Source organism: Camelus bactrianus, chromosome 5 (assembly GCF_048773025.1).
Source record: "Camelus bactrianus isolate YW-2024 breed Bactrian camel chromosome 5, ASM4877302v1, whole genome shotgun sequence".
Classification (NCBI taxonomy): domain Eukaryota; kingdom Metazoa; phylum Chordata; class Mammalia; order Artiodactyla; family Camelidae; genus Camelus; species Camelus bactrianus.
In genome coordinates, this window is record NC_133543.1 from 38,179,260 (window position 1) to 38,199,497 (window position 20,238).

The following is a 20,238-nucleotide window of genomic DNA, read 5'->3' on the forward strand; positions in this document are numbered from 1 at the left end:
TCAGGACCCGGAATTCCAGGGATTCCAAAGGTGGATGTTAAACCAGAGGGTTACTGATTTGTTGGCTATTATTGTAACCTCCAGACCAGCAAAGGGTACAATGGAGAAAAGCTGTGTTACAAAGGTAAAGCTACCCAAGACACAAATGCAACACGAACAAGCATTTCACTGTGGCCCAGACTCCCAGGGGCCCTGCACGAGTCAGTGCACATTCTCCTGACACCCAGTGACACCTCCTGCTTTACAACACAGACCAGCCCAGATCTCATCACTGCTCTCAGTCACCTAACTAGTTCTAGTGCAGCCCTCAGACAAACCACTCTTGAACCACACCTTTGAATAGTTAACTATGCAATTTCCAGATAATGATGCGATCTTTTCATCATCATTATGCAATATGTATAACCATATCATTTTTATCTGTCTTTCTGAGAAAGAAGCAGAAGAGAGTATTATTTGAATGTGTTCTCCTTGGCATCTGATCAAGCCTGAGACCAAACGAGCAATCTGTTGGTCAAAAATATTTCATGTGTAACCACGTGGTGAACAGCTTGCAGTGAGCATTGGGGGAGTCACAGGAAAAGCAGCAGTAGACATGTATTTGGTGCTTAAAATCTAATAAGCAACAGGAAACTCATACAAATGGATATCAGTAAGAAGAGGACAAATATATCAACAAACATCAAGTGCTAGGGATGGAAAACAAAGGAGAGGTTTGTTCCAGAAGACTTCGTAGAGGATGGCACAACGCAGCTTTGAGAAGAAGAACCCATGTCGTTTGGGACAGGGCATCCCATCCAGGAAAAACAGACCAGGGCTGAGAAGATGGACTGTACTGGTCACATGGACACCAAAGCAAGTATCGTGATGATGAGTAAAGAGGAAATCACAGAAAAGGGCTCACTAAGTAGAGAACCTTGAAGCCCAAGTTCAAGATGCCTCATTTTCATCAGTGTCCTCTTTTTTTCTTTTTTTTTAGACACAGTACACAATCTTACGGTTACTGGGGGAAAGGGGGTGGGAAGGGATAAATTTGGGAGTTTGAGATTCGCAAATGTTAGACATTATATATAAAAATAGATTTAAAAAATTTCTTCTGTATAGCACAGGGAACTATATTCAATATTTTGTAATAATGAAAAAGAATATGAAAACGAATATATGTATGTATATGCATGACTGAGACACTGTGCTGTACACCAGAAATTGACACATTGTAACTGACTGTACGTCAATTGAAAAAAAAAAACAAACCTCATTTTCTTTCAGCGGCGACTCTGAGAACTCTCACCTCCTGAGACTGAAGCTGCCTGCCATCAAATGAGGTCAAGAGGAAGGTTTACTCATGGTGCAGCCTCAGGTCTGGGAGGAAAACAAGGGAGCAACAAGGGCAGATAGAGTGACGCAGTCCCAGGGAAAGGGCGTAGAGGGGGATGAACAAAAGTTACCACCATGAACTAACGGGATATTTAAAGATGAAGAAGTAACAATTTATTGAGAAACTCCCCAGCAGACAGAGAGGACCATAATGAAGGGAGACTGTCTGGAACTGTCTTGGTTTTAGCACCTAATATGCTACCCTCGTCCTGGGACACCCCTCAGCCCCCAGGGTGACTGCTGGTCAGCCCACAAAGGACACTTCACTTTACTGGATCTGAGTGAGGATAAGGTATTACGATAATGAAGGGAGGACAGAGTAAGAGTTTGAGAGTGAATCATGACTTAACTTGCAGTCAGTCACGTGTTACACAGGATGTGCAGCTTGAGTCCGGAGGAGGACATCCCAGAAACTGGAAACACAGGACGCTGAGGCTTCGAGACAGCATGCAGGAGACTGATTTCTTTTCCTCTGGAGCTCCTGCTGTTGACAGGTGCTGTCATCTGTACTGCAGACCCCACAGCGGCCTCCCAACCTGGGTTTGCCCATGGCCGTGGGACTGGCCAGGGGATGTTTCAGACGCCCAGGTCTGCTCATCTTTATCTTGCTTTCTTACCTCCCTGTCTGCCCCTCCCGGTGGCTCTTCATCCTCAGGTTTGAGTACTGAGAGCGTCCAGGATGTGGGAAGAGAGTCAGTGGAGACTCTGGGTAACCTTGAAGGGAGGCCTGGGGTTGATGACAGAGAACTAGGTCACAGGCAAAAAAAAAAAAAAAAAGGAAAATGCTTTCATAACCATCCACCTTTGAAAATGGGTATTTCCCTTGATTACTAAAAGTCTGCCCTTCTCTGTCAGCATCCAGCTCCTTAAAATGTAAACATCATGAAGATGATCTTGCAAAACCCAGGGGATTAAAGCTTTGCTTTAACTAAGGTTCAAAATTAGGGGAAAGTAAACTTTCATATTCAGGCAAGAACAGAGTGCACCCTAGCCTAGATGACTCAAGTGTCTGACATTCAAGGTGGGGGAAGTGTGGCACAGAAGGGAGAAGAAAAAAAGGAACGAAGGCACACAACCAAGTCTGATTTCTGACCTTCTGTTAAAACTGCCCAGCAGATGGTTTCAAAATATAGATCCAAAGACTGATAAAGCCAGAAGGAATCCTCTTCTCACTGGTCCAGTACCTTTGTTCCACAGATAAAAATGGGCTGAGGGAGGGAGAGGACATCCCAGGCCCCACAGCCAGCAAGGGGCAGAAGTCAGATCTCACATCTTCAGTTTAACCTTCTTCCCCTTAAAGCACATTGGACCAAATATATTTTGCAGCCCACAAAAGTCAACAACTGACTTGATAACTTGCAACTAATTTAATCCATCAACTATTGAAGGTGGCACATCTAACTAGTGGGTATGATTTTTAAGGATGCTGCTATGAATTACAAATTCCTTAAGCACAGCAAATAAACACTATGGTTTAACCATATATTACTGAGATGCTTTAATAAAACTTAGTTATTACTAGGGAATTCAAAAATCTAAATGCTTTTTCACTTAATGCATTTCCTCTTGCCAAAGATCTCAGCTTACTTTTTATCTTGCTTTATATCTTTCTACCTTAAAAAAGTTTTTGGTATTTCTGCTGAGAGGTTAATAAGCAGGTAAAATAACAGTACTGGACTCATTGGCTTACCTGTATTAACTTGTTTAATCCCCATAACACTGTGAGCAGGGCCACTATTACCCCCCTTTACAGATGAAAAAACTGAAGCAACAAAATGTGGACAAGGCACACAGCTAGTTGGCAGCACCAAAATATGAACACCAGCAGTGTAATTCCAGAGTGTTACACTGGACAACTTCTCTAAGTCCCATTACAACAAGCTCTAAGGGCCTGGTCTACCCTTTTGGTCATACTGGAATCTTCCCAAATAAACCACTCTTTGGACAAAATAAGTTTAGACATCTTCTAGGTATCTGTCAATTTTTCTTCCCTGGAATCAGTCCTATAGTCTCATTTCTTACGTGAAGTGAGAGCACTGACTACTGTGAGTAAATACCAGTGTTGCTAAAACGAGTTGCATGACCTTTGTTAATATAATCTCCCTAGAAAAATAAATAAATATAATGTAGTTTTTTAATAGTCCCTTTGCATACACAGACTTAATTTATATCCACATATATATTAATTTAATCTCTAAATGGCCTCAAGTCTTTCCCACATATTATCTAACACAGCTCTGGATTGCTTGAAGGAAGGGCTGTGTCTCCAGTTTATTTTATGTTTGACCTTCTTCATCCCTCCTTCTTCTCACTTACCCCTCTCTCCCCGCTCACCATAGCACAGTCTACAGTTCAATAAATGCTACAGACCAAAACTGTAGCCACATAAATCCCTATAACTCCTGCTAAATATCAAGAGGAGTTTTGAGCCAAAAAGCATTTTAAAATAAGGATTGATTCAATGCATTTAGTAAATAGTCCAATTGCCACTGCCATTAAGTAAATGATACCAAGAGACATTCAAAAGACTAAAAAACCAATGATCCTCCAAAAATATGTAATCTGGCTAATTTTAAAGGAAGAAAGGGCATGGAATTCTACACTGCATGATACATTTATTAGGTTGTAAAATGTACTTTGAAACTGACTGATTTCAGTTTTAAAAGAGATATATTCAGTAAGTTTATTAACATTAGGAAATATTACATTCCCTCAGAAAGAATTATGCTCCTAGTGTTATAAGCAACCTTGTATTTCTTAACAGATGGATTTATGTTAAGACTCAAAGAGAAATGTCCAGCTAAAAGCATACCTTTAGCTTTATTTTATTTTTTTCCAGGTTCGCAGGCAAAGTCTGCCTAAATAAAAAAGGTTGATTAATATCTTGAAAAACTTAGGTAATTTGGGAAACATTTTTTACTAAACCGAAAACTAGCAAACTTAAAACTCATCAGGCTGATAAAACTAGAGTTTATTTAAAGAGGTTTCAAATTATTCTCATGTTTTACATATGATTGAATCTATTAAAATTCATTCAACAATCAATCAATAACTGATTTTGAACTTTTGATAATATAAAACCTGACACATGCAATGAATGTTTGTTGATCTGAACTTTATTATGGAATAGTATTTTCTGGTTGTCTGACAGCAAGTTTTAAAAATGAAGGATAGACACATAGATAGAGAAACAGAGAGAAGTAAATAAATAAGGTGCCTCTATGGAGCAGGCATTGTTCTATAAGATGGAGTCCCTACCCCCAGGGAACATGCATTCTAATAGAGACAAAGTTAGCAAGACATGGGTCAAAACCACACAATAATAATTATATTTGTATGACTGTATAATCACAATTAAAACTGCAATAACAATAATAATTAAAAGAGCAAATGCTTACATAGTACTTACTGTGTGCCAGGCACCTTGCGAAGTAAGCATTTCTCATGTATTAACTCATTAATCCTATGTCAACTCTATGAAGCGTGTTCTAGTATAATGTGCACTTCACAGATGCGGCAACTGAGGCACAAAGAGGTTAATTAACTACCTCAGGTTCAAACAGCTAGTAAGTTACACGCCTCTGGGAAAATAAAGAGCAGTCTCAAACCGAGTGATCTGAGGAGAGTTTAATAAATGTTCTTTTTTTACAGTGTTCAGGGAAACCAACAAGGGGTAGGGCAGAGCGCCAGGCACGAACAGAGAGGGCCGTGTCCACTGCAGCGCGAAGAAGCGGGTGCAGAAACCGGAGAGGGTGGTTCAGCGGGCCCAGAGGTGTGGCCGCCCCTCAAGGGGTGCAGGTGCCTGGACGGGCAGAAGCCCGGGATCTGCACCGACCTCCGCGCTCCCCCCCGCCCCTCCCCGCGCGCCTCTCCCCACTGGCTGAGCCCAACCGGAAGCAGTAAGGAAAGCGAGAAGTAAGATGACCAAAGCTGTGGTCCCTCCAGCACAGAACAAGAGAGGACCCGGCTGTGGAGCAGCGAACAGAAGACATCCAGCACCTAGGCAGTGGAGCTGAGATACACGTAAGGGATCGCCCACCACAGCCTGTTCCTTTAACGGACATCTAAGGCCATTTCTGGAATTGAAAATGCTATGAAGATAGAAAACAGAAAAATGACTGACTAGATGGTGGGGAAGGCCCCCTCGCCCCCCCTGCAATGGTCATATTTCAGTTAAGGCCTGAATGAGGAGGCGGGAGCCGGACAAAGACCTAGAGATTCCCCAGCCTAGATGGGGATGAGCTCGGCATATCTGAGGGCCAGAAAGAAGGCTCTTGTGGCTGGTAAAATAACCATCCAGAATGGAGGGAAATGAGGATGAAGAGCCTTGCTGACAAGTGTTCTGGCAAGAGGGGAGATTTCTACTTGCCAATGCAAATTAAACTCTTTGGTTAAGTCCTCCCCTGAGTGTTGTGAATGGGCTGCCACCCCGTTAAAGTTACTATAGACAACACAGAGGAAACTGAGGGGTTAAGCTCAGCATCCTGGAAGAGCAGCGGTCTGTCTCTCTGCAGTTGCTTGGATACCCCTGTTCAGGTCACCTGAGGTCTCAGCACTGTCTCCAGCTGCCTTTCTAGCACGTGAAGATTTCACCCTATCAGCGTCTGCCATTTAGGAAGAGAGGCAGATTTCGTGTGGTCTGGGTAAATACCATTTCCAAAAGTAATAGGAACCCAAACCTCCCATCTCTTTATAAATTCTCCTTCACAGATGGTATCTTCTCAAAAGACAGTGGAGCCAAACTTGGAAGAGGTTTTTGTTTTGTTTTCTCCCCTATATAGAAAGTTCTAAATAATCCAACGTAACATTTAGCAGGGTGGGAGGAAGTGGGGAAGAGGGCAAAAGTCACATGAAATAGAGAAAAATGATAAATGTTAAGATTCTGCTCTTTTTCAGGAACTCCTCTAATTCCTCCTGTATTTCAGATTTCTCTGAATAGAATTACTTACTCCTTCGGTTTTTTGGGAACAGACCTTTCTCTTCCTTATTAACAAGATTCACATAATCGGCAACATGATAAAAGCAAGAACTTCTTATTGCAGTGTGTCTAGGTCACATACTATTTTTAATTCCTGCTTCCTAACACCTGGTGGAAAAAATAAAGTGCAACAGATCTTCAGGCAGGGGGAAAAAAGCATTTCTTCCTCACTAACAGGCAACTCTTCCAAATAAAACCTGTCAGGCTTAAGAGCAAGCTGGACTCAGAGCAACTTTCTCCTCATTACTTGTCTTCCAACAGGGCTGTTAAATTATCAGAATGCATTTAAGTTTCACTTCAAATTAACATCCCAACAGAAGTCATGTCTTGCAAAGTATGTGTGAATACTTTGTGCCCAGCAGAGTTCTGCAGGGGAAGTGAAAGCAGAGATTGAGATGCAGACGGCAACCCTTTACGGACTGAATGCTCCTGAAGTCTCCATTAGGATGGTCACTCAGGGCTCCAGTGATGGGCAATGACAGTGAAGGGGCGAGGCCACACTGCAGGGGAATTAAGAGCGAGGACAGCGCGTACCATGCAAGGAGAGTAAGCTGACCTCGCTGCCTGCTCTGGCCTTCCCTCTTCTTTATTTTAAGTTCTGTTACCACAAAATGGAAATAAAAAGCATCGTGTAAATGTCAATTTTTATGTAATGCTTCGCATATGAATTAGGAGGATGTGGCTTTTTTGCTCTCTAGGTGTTTGCCATCTGGCTTTAAAAGACCAGAGGCTGGCATCATATACAGAATTGCTGCTTTCTGCAATGGCACCCCTCACAAAAATACCCTTCTAAACACAGCTCACCTTTGTGATAAGACAAGGAAGTTGCCCTGGCCCTTTATCCTTTCCCAAGCACTGAGTGGTGCTGCTCAAATGGAACTACAGGTTTTTCTATTCTCACTGGGCTCAATGCAGGGTTGAGGCAAGGAAGTTAACAAAAGGAGCCACTCAGGCAGCTGGAAGTCCAGGGAATGCAGTGGCAAAAGCATGGTCAGTGGTTGATAAGTGGCACCTACTGTTAAATGAACACATTTCCAATGTCCTGTCTTGACCATCAGTTGGCTAGGCTACTTTATAAACCCATGCCCTTCAAAAGTCCCAGAGGTCTGGGAAGGAGAAGAAAAGTCTGACATTCCTACGAGAGAGAAACATCTGACATCGTCTCAACCACATTACAAGCAATGTCCAAACGCCTCACAGGAGGCAAGAACTTTCTTAAGTGGACTTTTTCATTTTGTATATTTATTCCCTTCCTTGCTCCAAAAATTACATAAGACAGTTTTCAAAAATATTAAAATGCACCCAATATGGATTAAGACTGTCTTTGCTGACAAACCACAAGATTACTTTAATCTCTACAAGCAAAGTTTCCAGTGCATGGGAAGTGATACTGTTCAGACTAGATTTAGAGTATTCTGTCTTACTATGCACCCAGGGGCCTATGGGCTACGGCTGAAAGACATAATATCAAAGTCTTGGCGATGCCTTCCAGTATAACATACAACAGGTGTCTTCTGCCACAACGTGACATCTGTTCATTTGACAAATATTAACAGAGTATGCCAGGAACTACACTAGACCCTAGAAAGCAGCTACCATGAACTCCAGCTTCAAAAAGGCAATGAACCTGGGCAAAGTCCTTGTTTGGGTGTTTCTATCGCAAAACATTCGAAGGCCTTGGCCACAAGATGGCGCTCGTGGACCAGGCTGCACACCTCTGACCCTGCCACAGTTTCTTTGGGGGGCAAGTAGGTTCCCAAGTGCTTACTTAAAGTCTTCTCCCCCAGGCTTCTGTTTTGTTACCTTTTGAATGAGTCATATCTGAGAATCTTGGTTTGGGCAGAAATAGTAATACTCCACTCATCCCCTTTGAAGAGTGCTCTAATAGGGTAGATACTATAAAAACCCACGATACCAATAATGTAACGAGGCTCTCTCCTTTGAGTATGAATCTGAGAAGGCACTTGTGTAGCATTCTGAATCCCACTGATTTACAACATGAGTCATTCCAAGAAAAATAAGTCCTGCTTGGACCCAAAGCTCAATCTTTGCCAAAGAAATATATCTACAGACATTACAGAGGAATCGCGCTGTTCTCCAGTCTACATAAACCCTACCACCACAGATGCTTACATATTTGACTTCTTGTTTTAGGCATTTCAAAGCAAAAAAAAAAAAAAAAGGAAGGAAGAAAAAGTAGAAGAAAGAAAACCGTGCTAAGGCAAGAAACACATGCTAACACATTTTGAAGTATTCTGTGACTCCTGGTGGATCTACATTTTTCTCACTCTCCTTGCTTTGACCAAAAGCACCTGAACCCTCTCAGGGCACAGCGTTTAGGATGACACTCTTCTGTTTCTAGGAGTGCGGGGGAGAGAAGGAATTGCTGTAGGGCAGCCAGAGCTTCCCTCTGAAACCTGAAAGGAGGAGGTGCTTTGCCAGAGAGATTTTACTTTTCCCAGTTGGTTGGAAGTGAGCCAGGGCGACCATCCTGCAGCCAAAGCCATCAGCAGGCCTGTGGTCCCGCTGCAGGCCCCTCAGCCTCGGCACCGCCTGCCAAATGCTACAGCTGGCGGCACCCCAGCCCACAGGACAGATGGAGCCTGGCTTCAGCAGCTGGATGCAACGGCCCCCAAAGAGGGGGTGACAAAATGCAGGGCCCAGGGAACTTGCTCAGTGTTCGGGCTGGTACGGGAGATCGGGGAGGATCAGAGGAGTCCGCAAAGAAATGTGTGTCAAGAGCCTACTGTGATTTACCACGCTGTGTTTGGGGACGGGAGGTAGCGGTGTTGGTTGCTTTCATAAATCCTGCTGATGGCAAAGTTTCTGAATTCTTTAAAGCATCGAGGATGCTCGCCTGCAATGAAAACACATAGAACAAATAGCCCTGTGAGGCAAGAGGGTGGTGAGCTTGTAATTCTAGGGTTTGCTAATTCTCATGCCAGATCCTGTGCACGTTGCTGGGTGGGAACATCAGGACAGCCCTCTTGAGGCCCTTTTCAGTTCTGCTGTCTGCCTTTGGCCTAATGGGCCGAATTCAGACCATGTAGCCCTGTTCCAGCTTCTACTGAAGACAACAGGGGTTTGGCTGATGGCTGGGCACAGCCGGAGGGTAGCCTGATTGCAGATAATAAGCGTGCTCAGCACAGGTGATGAGCACTTAGGACCGCCACCGCAGGCCCTACATCCGACACAGAGATGTACGCAGATGGTGTGAGGGACAGCTGGGGGCTCAGAAGAGGACAGGGTGTCCTTGCCTCAGACCAGCTCTTTGTTGTAGCCCGGCCTCTCCTCCAGCTCTTTAACAGCAGAGACTGAGGATTCCATTTCTTATTGAATCTCTCTCCACAAAAGATGCGGGGAATAAAAGGAAAGAGCAGCTGCAAACTCAGCCATTTTCAAAGACTCAGAGAATGTTCTGTTAGGGGGGAGGGAGAGGCTGCTGCCACACAGATGGGCACAGAGGCCCTGATAGGTGCTGTGACTTAGCTGAGGTCACACAGCATGTTAGCGGTGGGGAGGGAGCCCAGGCCTCCTGCTTCCCGGCCCAGGACTCTCTCTGGACAGAGAAAAAATTCCCACTCTCCTTCCAGGCCTGTACATGCCCACCACAAGATCCATGATCCAGGCTCGGCTGAATTCATGGATGCAGAACTGCAGATATGGAGGAACCGTGGGTAAGGAGAGGGCGGACTATAAATTACACACAGATTTTCAACTGCAGGGAGGGTTGGCAGTGCCACTAACCCCAGCATCCTTCAAGAGTCAACTGTAATGTAGAACTCAGGTCCCTTGTTTAGTTTATATAGCAGAAATTAAATGGCAGATGTTAAAGATTTAGCTCTATAAGCTGTTTCCTTGTATTAAAAAACAAATCAAGACATATACCTTTCCCATCTCTACCTATCTAAAAGTCTTATTATCCCCCAATGTTGAACCCAGACCTTTCCTTGACCAGCTGTTTGCAGAAAGCCTACACTTGCCTACTCTATTCACATGCCAACAGCATGTGGAGCCCTGGAACATTCTTCACTATTTTCACATAGCCTCTGCCTTACCCTTCCAACTATGTTGTTTGCTCTTTGAGGATAGAGCCTTGTATGCTTCTTTCTAACTGAAAACATCTGATGGAGCCAGGGCAGGCACACAGGGCAAGGGAGCAGTGTGGGACCAGTGCTGCTCACAGAAATGCAGAACGAACGTCTCTCCTGATCCTGGACAAGCAGAGCAAAGCTCTGCAAAAACAAAGTAAGTCCTCAGAAGCATAGTTGTGTACGTGAAGGAAGCACTGCACCTGAACACAGATAGGACAACGCCTGTTTTTCAACAGAATCTAAACTAAAGTCTAGGGAACAAAATTAAGATATTCATGACAACACGTATCTTGTGCACACTGGGCATAATTTGTTGGCAAAGATTAAAGCCCCTTTATTGTAAGAGGGAAATGAATGTACTTATATGTAGGCAGAATATGAATTCTAATTCCACATTCTATTTCTACAAAAATTACACTGGCTGATAAATGATGGCCCCTGTTTTCAGATAAATGGAAATGTCTCATTTACGGGTATGCTGAATAAATTAGCCAGGAGATTTTTTTAAGTATCAAAAATACCAAGAGGTCTAGCCCATATACTAGTTAAAAAGCAGAATTTTATGTATCTGGTATATCAGAAAGTTCATGATTCTCCTATTTCATGGTATTTAACTCTTGCACTTAAAGAAGAATTTTTTTAAAAAGAACTCAATAAATTTAGAACCTTCAAATTTATAAATTCCTATTATCAAACCTGGCTCAGATCAGAAATGAACCATGTCTAGCCAAGGTTTCATTGTTCACTGATACTATATTTCCTTCAGTGAATTCATTTCAGTAATAATTTTTCAAGATTAGAGAAATATTTATTAGACCTTTCCGAAAAATCTGGCCCTTTGTTCACACCCAAATGTGCATGTTGCCAGTGCCAAATGATGGTAATTAACCCCCAGTTGATATTTTCTATGAAACAAAGTGGTATTTTCAGGACAATTTCCTAGTGAGAAAATGTCCAGACATGCAGAGCTGCATTATTATCAAATCTCCATGTTGGTCATCTCTGCAAAGCCCTAAACGCCCATGGCTGAGGGGCAACGGTTGTGACCACCCCCAGCTCAGCCTCTCAGGACAGCCACTCTCTGCACAGCCAGAGCAGAAACTGTGAACTCCAGGGAAGAAACATGACATGGATTTCGACCTCAGATAAAGCCCTTCTTTACCTCTCAACAAACTTGGCCTTTAATATAATGATTAATCATTAATATATAATATAATAATCACGACTATATAACGTTATGTATTATATATAATTATATATTAATATATTAATATAGTATAATGATATATTAATACATTGTATATAATATATATTATGTATAACATAATTATTATATATTATATTTACATATTTATATAATATAATGATTGATGATTACTCATTTAATATAAGGATTCTGAGACATGAAAGATAGGTGACTTTTCCCATTCCCATTAACTAGTCCCAAAGTACTATTTTTTCCCTCTGGAATTTTTCACTGCAGAATCCTTTGTGCATGATAAGTCTGTGTTTTGAGGCTCAAGAATCTGTTTAATAAACCATGAATTTACAAGGCATCATCATTTTTTAGTTGCATAAACTGAGTACTCACGAGAAACATTTCTGGAATAAGGTAAAGGGCAGTCTGTAATGGGGACTATACATTTCTGTTTAAATTTGCCACCAAGTAACTAAATCCAGTAAAAAGAAAAATTAATATAATAGTGGGAAGAAACACAGGAAGCAGGCAATTGTTTGGAGAAACATGGTTGCCAGTTGTGAAAGAGTGTACTAAAATCACCACCATGAAAGGTCTGAGTTTTGACAGGAGGCCAGAGCATGGAGACTTTGCAGGAAGAAAGAATAATCTGGATAAATCAGCCCATGACCAAGAGACTTGGAGATTACATCGCTGGAAACACTTTCCTTCAATAATCCTCTGATTTTCTGAAAAAGACTAAATCTTTCCAGAAACAGCTGTGGTTATGACTTCTCTCTGTTCCTCCAAAACTATCAAAACGGGAGATATTTTCCAAGTAATTAAAAGATAGTGTTTTGCCCAGCACTACTAGAAGGATACTCACCTGGGAGTCAAGACCAAACTTTAGCACTAAATTCTATTAATTCCATCAGAAAGATGAGTAAGTTCTGGGGATCTAAAATACAGCATGGTGACTATAATTAACAATACAATATTATATGCTAAAAGTTACTAAAAGAATAAATCTAAAATGTTCTCACCACAAAAAAAAAAAAAAAGTTGTAAGTATGTGAAGTGATGGATGTGTTGACTAACCTTATTGTGGTAATCATTTCACAATAGGTATGTGTATCAAATTTTAAAAATCCATCAGAACATAAACTCCATGCAGGGCCTTTGTCTTGCTGATCCCACCAGTGCTGACACTTGGAAAAATGCCTGGCACATAGTAGGTGCTCAATAAATGTTAGCTGAATGTGTGAATAAACGAATAAATAAACTGTGTGATCTTCTAGCCTAACTGCACCCCAGATGCAGGGCTGGAACAGACTAACTCATGCTTCAGATGCAACAGTCTGTCTCCCCACCATCCACAGCCAGGGCAGGTCAATCAATGATTCTGTGATGGACAAGCTCCCAGAAGCTACCAAACCACTTGCTACTAGGACGGTGAGAAGGCTAGGATGCTTTTTTGGGTCCCCTAGTACCTAATCTGGGATCACCGGCAGATCTCAAGCAGCATCCTGCTCCTGGTGCTTCCTTCTAACCCTGGGCATGCTGTCCAGTTCCACTCCCATCCCTCCATCTGTCCCCTCCCCGGGCCCGGTTCTCATATCCTTGTTTCTCAGGGCATTGGACTGCCTTTTTCAGGCTCCTGCTGAAGAAAAATCCCGGCCCTCTCAGGCCTCTGAGATTTCCTGAGTGCTACAGACCAGGAGACTCAGTCTTTGAAGCCAGGCTGAGGTCCAAGGAGCTAGACTGGCAGTACTATTGACCAGAAACACCAGCTAAATTTACTACAGCATTTACTACTCATACTGTGTGGCCATCTGCTGAAAGCAGATAATTATTAGAAGATGATCAAGAGGAAGGAAAATGGTATTCTACATCTTAAGGCATTCCTTCTGGCTGAAAGTATTGCTGATTTTTTTACCTTCACACTTAGAATTAAAAGTGTGTGTATGTGTGCGTGTATGTGTGCATATATACATATATATACATACATTCATACAGATACATAGATATATAGATATACACACACATACTTGGGGGTTTTTTACGTATTTTTGAGGAAACATCTAGAATTCGGTTGTTTCTTTTGTAAGACAAATCAATAGAAATGTCTTCATTCTTCAAATATTAAACTGTTCAATTGAGAAGTCTTTTTTTAACCAGGCTTCGCTAACATTTTGATTCAATCAGATTTATTTAATTTTTTAAAAACTGATAGAATTATACGAAAAAATCAAAATAAATTACTGGTGTAAAATATATTAAGGAAAAAAAACCTAGCTCCTCTCTTTGAACCATGGAGAACGTCTGTTGAGATTACCTCAAACAAAAACGCACCTCTTTTAAAACAAATTCTTAAAGAGAAATGTCCTATGTAAAATCTGCGCTACAGGGCTTAGAAAGAAATCACTATTGCACATCATAATCATGGAAAACATTTAAAAGCCACCTTCAAATAAAATCAACTTGAAATGACACATCCCCAACATTTCCCATCCCACATTCTTTGCTCTGGCGGTTTTCTCTGGCTGAAACCCATTCACCCTCATCCCTACCATCCCTTGGAAAGCCTGGCTGCCACCGCAGATACTAGCCTGGCACACACAACTAGTGTCAGGTCTTGTGTCCAACAAGAGGTCATGAACAGCCTAAGGACAGTGTCATTCTTCAAAATTCCCAGAGCACCTTGGACCCAAAAGTGTCTCTGTAAAGAGTTTGCTAAATTGAGCTAAACTAGGAGAAACAAGAGATGGGAAAGACATGACGGTGGAGGGAGAAAGATGGAGGGAGAGAGACTGATACAGTACAGAGAAGGTGGGATATGAAACAAGTGTATGAAAATAATATTGTTCTGGCTTAGGATTTCAGGCCAGAAAAATTATTTTCCACCATGTAACTATCCCCAGAGCACATAACTAGATAAGTACAGAAATATATGTACATAGGCATGGATATGGGAAAGTATCACTTGTAACTTCTTTTTGGTGCTTTAAAAAAGCAGGTGAGGTTTTTAATATGCTTTAAAAGAAAAAGATCAAGAGTACACCAATGTTCACAGCAGCATTATTCACAACAGCCAAAAGGTGGAAACAACCCAAATGTCCACCCACAGATGAATGGATAAACAGCATATGGTATATACATACAATGGAATATTACTCAGCCTTGAAAAGGAGTGAAATTTGATAGCTGCTACAACGTAGATGAAGCTTGAAAACATTATGCTAAGTAACAGAAGCCAGACACAAAAGGACAAATACTGTATGATTTCACTTATATCAAGTACCCAGTAGTTAAATTCACAAAAGTGGATAATAAATCTGTCTCAGTCTGGCACGGTTTCAGTTTGGGATGATGGAAGAGTTCTGGAGATGGACAGTCGTGACGGCTGTGCAACAGCTTGACTGTACTTAATGCCACTTTACTGTACACTTAAAAATGGTTAAGATGGTAAATTTTATCACAATAAAGAGATAAGGATTAGGAAAGAGGGTCCAGAGTACAGCTTCACAGACTTATGAGTAACCTCACGTCCCCGCTTCACACATCCCACTTCAAACACAGAGTACAGGGAACTCACAGTCCTGTGAATTCCCTCTCCTGGTTCCGAGAGAGTTAAGATGGTGCCTTATCCATGACTGTAGACCCCGCAGCTCTAAATACAGTGACTTGCCACTAGCAGGGATCATTAAACATTTGCAGATTCACTGAAAAGGTAAAAAGCACAGGTAATGAACAGTTAGAAGGATTTTTTTTTCTTTTTTAGAACAGAAAAAAGGGGGGTAAAACGTTCTGATGAATTAACTAGACGGTAGGTAGATGAGAAATCAACAAGTCTTGCTCTTCAGAGTAACTGAGAATCAATGAACGGATGGGAAACTTTTCTTTAATAACAACTTCTATGATAATAGGGGGGAAAGAATCAAGTCATTTAAATAAGATCAATTTGAGTTAGCACCTTTAATAAAGTAGAAAGGAAAATAAGTGACCAGGAGGGAAATGGCAACAGTTTACCTGGACACTCTGATTACATAAGGGTGTATTTTTATATCTCATGGACTTTGCATTCAGGGGAGACAAGAACTTCCAGAACACAAGCACCCATTTTCTCAGATGTGACCACAGGCAGAAACAACTGCACTCAGTGGCTCAACAAAGTAAAAAGGGGTTAAATTATAAAAATGTTAAAGCAAACACCTCTGGCCTAGAGCAATTTTATAACATAACTTCTAAGAAGATTATCTTCCGTCCATAATTTCCTCCCTACATCTGTGGCCGGTTTCAACTTGACTGCGGCAAACAGAACAATCTATTTTGCCCTTTAAAATATCTACCTGTCACCCCTCAGTCTCATACTCACTTCTTTCCTGTTTAATTCTCCATAACTGGCAATGAAATCTATTCAGCACCACATGTTGACTGCTGGAAGCCTACATCATAGAGAGCCCTTATTTCTGCCTTTTAAAGATGTCACCCTGGGCAGAGGCCCCTGATGAGAAGGGTTAAGATACGCCTGCTGGGCTGCAGGCATCTCAAAAGGAGATGAGAATTCTGCCTGCTTTTCATCAAACTTCCACTTTTTTAATTAAGTTAATTAACCCAGAAATTCTAGTCAGCTCATCATCTCAGGCAGCGTGCCCCAGCCCCGGGTATCTGGACTAAACTGTCCCCAGGTGCTTCTACCCTGTTAGGAAAAAGGATCCCTGTCTGTCCTGGGCCTCGGGTACTGGTCAGTCGGGGTTTCTCAACCTCAGCACGAATGACACATTGTGGGCCAGATAACTCTTTGTTGTGGGGGCTGTCTGTGCCACGGAGAATATTTAGCAACACTCCTGGCCTCTCCCCACTAGATGCCAGTAGCACTGCTTAACATCCTCATGGGGGCAAAATCGCCCCGGCTGGGAGCCACTGGGCAAAAATGAGATTCCCACTCCGCTGCTCACCACCATCAGCAACTTCAGCCTGGATGCTCCTCCCCCACTCAGCCCCACCCCCATTTGCCACTCCTGAGAAGGTGTGTTAGATCCAGGAGGGCCCATCAGCAAGCAGCCAAGCAGAACCCAGGTGGGAGAGGGTGAGAATTTATCCAACTGGCCTCCACTTCAGTCTCTAAGCTAAATGAAGAAAAGGAGAGAATAAGAAGTACCTAAAACTCCCCCATCTCCCAGCTATGAAGGAAGTGGACAAAGCTAGCACTCCACAGGCCGACCTTCTCTTCCACCCTCCCTTTTGCCAATGAGGAGATCTATCCAAGGACCGGAGCAGCAGGGAGACAGCTCTTTACTGGCAGAGCCGGGCCCATCTGGATTCCATGTGCGCACTGGACAGGGGCTTTGCATTCTGGTCCAGCTGTGCAAACCGCTGGCCACAGGACCTTGGGCAAGTCATTTAATTTTGCCGGCTATCTTTTTCTTCAGTGTGAAGTGAAAGCAGAATCTCTTACCTCTTCTCTGAGGTTACTATTTTAGGAGCCAAGTGCTTGGGGGACCTTGCAGGAAAGGAGCAGGGAGAAGATGGAGGTAGAGGAACCAAGGAAACCACCGAATAGTCTCAGGTGACTTCATGGCACACACGGGACAGGGCATGAGCTAGGTTTTTAAGAAAAGTCAGGGACGCTTAAGGCCAACAACAATCAAGCACCATGTCTAGGACATAAAGAAGGAAGAATTAATAAGAAGTAGCTGTTCATATTGTTCAGCATTCCCTGCATCTCTGCCCATCCTAACTTGTCCTGTCCAGACCCAGACACTGACATTCCTCTCCAATTGCATTCTCTTTCCTTCTTATTTTACAAGCCTGTTTCCTCTTCTTTCTCCCTGTTCTGTACTCGGATCCCGTCACTGCTTCTCGTTCTCTATGAGGATTCCTTCTCTGTGGCTCTCTCTCTGGAGCATGCTCTCTCGTTCCCTCTTTCTCCCTCTCTCTCCCTGACCTTCTTCATCATCGGAGGAAGTAGGTTACCAGCCACAGCCCTAGATTCTATCTCCTCAAGAGTCAAATCTGTAGAAAGAAAGTCAGACTCTGTCCTGAAGGATGATGCTCCAACACACTAATTCCTGCTTTATCACATGAATGGATGATGCCTTTTATAGGACTCGAGTCATGACTATGTTTGCAAATGACCATCATTAACCTCAGGGGAACAGCTCCCCAAAGGCCAAACGTACTGACTGGTTTGCAAGGCAATGGTGTCTGAAGCAACCAGGCCACAGTACAGAGGTGGGGTGCCCAGGGGCCTTAATGTTGCCTGCAGAACCTCAGTGTCAGCCTGCCCATGCTGTGGGGATGTGTCTGGACCAAGGCGGTGCTGTTCTAGGACACAGCAGACTGGGTGAGGGCCATGGGTTCCTTGGTGAAATACAGCTGATCACCGCTGAGCCAAGAGAATGACTTCCCTGTGCTGAGCCTTCTGCCTGTCATTTAGAGCCCAGGAAAGAAAGCTGCAGGGCTCTCCCACACTCAGTTCCAACCCTCACCTTCTCCTTAGTTTTCATTGCACCCTGACTGATCAGAAGGACCACTTGCTATTTATGAAGAGAACACATTTCTAAAGGAGAGCTGTTCAGAATGCTGCCTGTTGGGAGGAGGGCAAATCACCAACTAGATTTACTCTAAGTGAGCCAAATCAGCACAAATGGAACATGAACAAAACCTCTAATCAGTCACAATCAAATAAAAAGAGACTTCCTGGAGAGTAACAGACAGATGGGAAGTTAATATAGTTCAGACCATTAACATTCCACCAATGCTCACAGTTTTTTTTAACAAGCAAACAGGGCCAGGTCTAGCAGAGCAAGAAAAGAAAAATGTAGGCATATCCATTTTTTCTAAAAACAACACAGGACGACATGATGTAAAGACAGGTGACCACTGAGGAAGTTTACCTAATAAAGTCCTTTTCCCTGACCATCCCCCATCTGGCTTCCTGCTAGCAACTTCTTTTTTTTTTTTTTAAAGAACAGCTTTATTGAGATATAATTCACATAACCATCCAAGTCACCCATTTCAAGTGTACAATTCAGTGGTTTTAGTACAATCATGGAGTTGTGCTACCATCACCACAATTTTACAATACTTCCATCACCCCAAAAGGAAACCCTGTCCCTATAGCAGTCACTCCCCAAGTCCCCCACCCTTCCTACCCTTGGACAACCACTAATCTGCTTTCTGTCTCTGCAGATTTGCCTGTTGTGGACTTCTCATGTACATGGAATCATATCATATATGGGAAGTGTCTGGTTTCTTTCACTTACAATAATGTTTTCAAGGTTCACTTACATGGTTGCATGTATCAATACTTAATTCCTTCTTATTTCCAAATAATATTCCACTGTATATATAGAGATACCACCTTTTGTTTATCCATTCATCATGGATCATGTCATATCAGTTGGTGGACATTTCGGGTTGTTTCCCTTTTTTGGCTATTACAAATAATGCTGCAATAAACATCCCTGTATACATAGATTTTTAGGTGAATGTATGCTTTCATTTCTCTTGGGTATACATGTAGGAATGGAATTGCTAGGTTATGAGGTAACTATATTTAACCTTTTGAAGAATTACCAAACTATTTTCTGAGATGGCTGCGTCATTTAACATTCCTACCACAGTCTCCACATTACCTTATTCTCCGCATTACATTTTCCACATTCTTGCCAAATATTATCTTTTTATTATAGTCATCCTAGTGGGTACAAAGTGGTATCTCATTGTGGTTTTGATTTGTGTTTCCCTGATGACTAATAATGTTGAGCATCTTTTCATGTGATTATCGGCCAACGGTATATCTTCTTTACATAAATGTCTATTCAGATCCTTTGCCCATTTTTCACTTGGGTTATTTGTCTTTTTATTATTGAGTTGTAAGAGTTATTTACATATTCCAGATACAAGTCTCTTATCAGATGTATGATTTGCAAATGTTTCCCCCCATTTTGTGAGCTGTCTTCTCACCTTCTTGATAGTGTCCTTTGAAACACAAAAGGTTTTAACTTTGATGAAGTTCAAATTATCTGTTTTTCCTTTAGTTACTTGTGCTCTTTTGCCATATCTTAACAGCAACTTCTTCTTAAAACAAGATTTTTTTAGCTTGTGTTTCTCAGCATCAGGCATGGATTCTTTTCCATTTTAGCAGCAGGGCCTCTCCTTGGCCTGACTCACTCATACGTGCACAGCAGACCACACAGCCCAAAGGGAATGCGGGACATGAATGGATTTCCACCCCACACTGAGTCCCGCTCCTCTCTGATTATGACTGTGATGATTACTGGACACTCACACAGCTATATAAGGCTTTTAAGCTTCTGGAGGCTTTCAGAATTATTAATTAATGCTTAAAATAGCTGTGAAGGATAGGAAGGAAGGTGATTCCCCTACCACCACCCCATTCTGAGATAAGAAGACAATTAGGAAGTTGTTACAAAAACAAATAACTTTCATCAGAGGAACTCTAGCCTCTGAAATTCTCTAACTTTGACTAGGAAAAAGGAAAGAAATGGAAATTGGGCAAAGCAAGACACGGAGAAGGCAATACACTCAGGAAGTTAGGGGCAACTGAAGCTTAATATTCTCATTTCATTACTCACTCTAATCAC

General features: G+C 42.3%; 1 protein-coding gene across 3 annotated transcripts in view; it reads right to left on the reverse strand.

Annotated features, from left to right (window-relative positions):
• CACNB4 (calcium voltage-gated channel auxiliary subunit beta 4) overlaps window positions 1–20,238 on the reverse strand; it is a 218,726-nt gene that overhangs the window by 164,972 nt on the left and 33,516 nt on the right. The window lies entirely within an intron of this gene.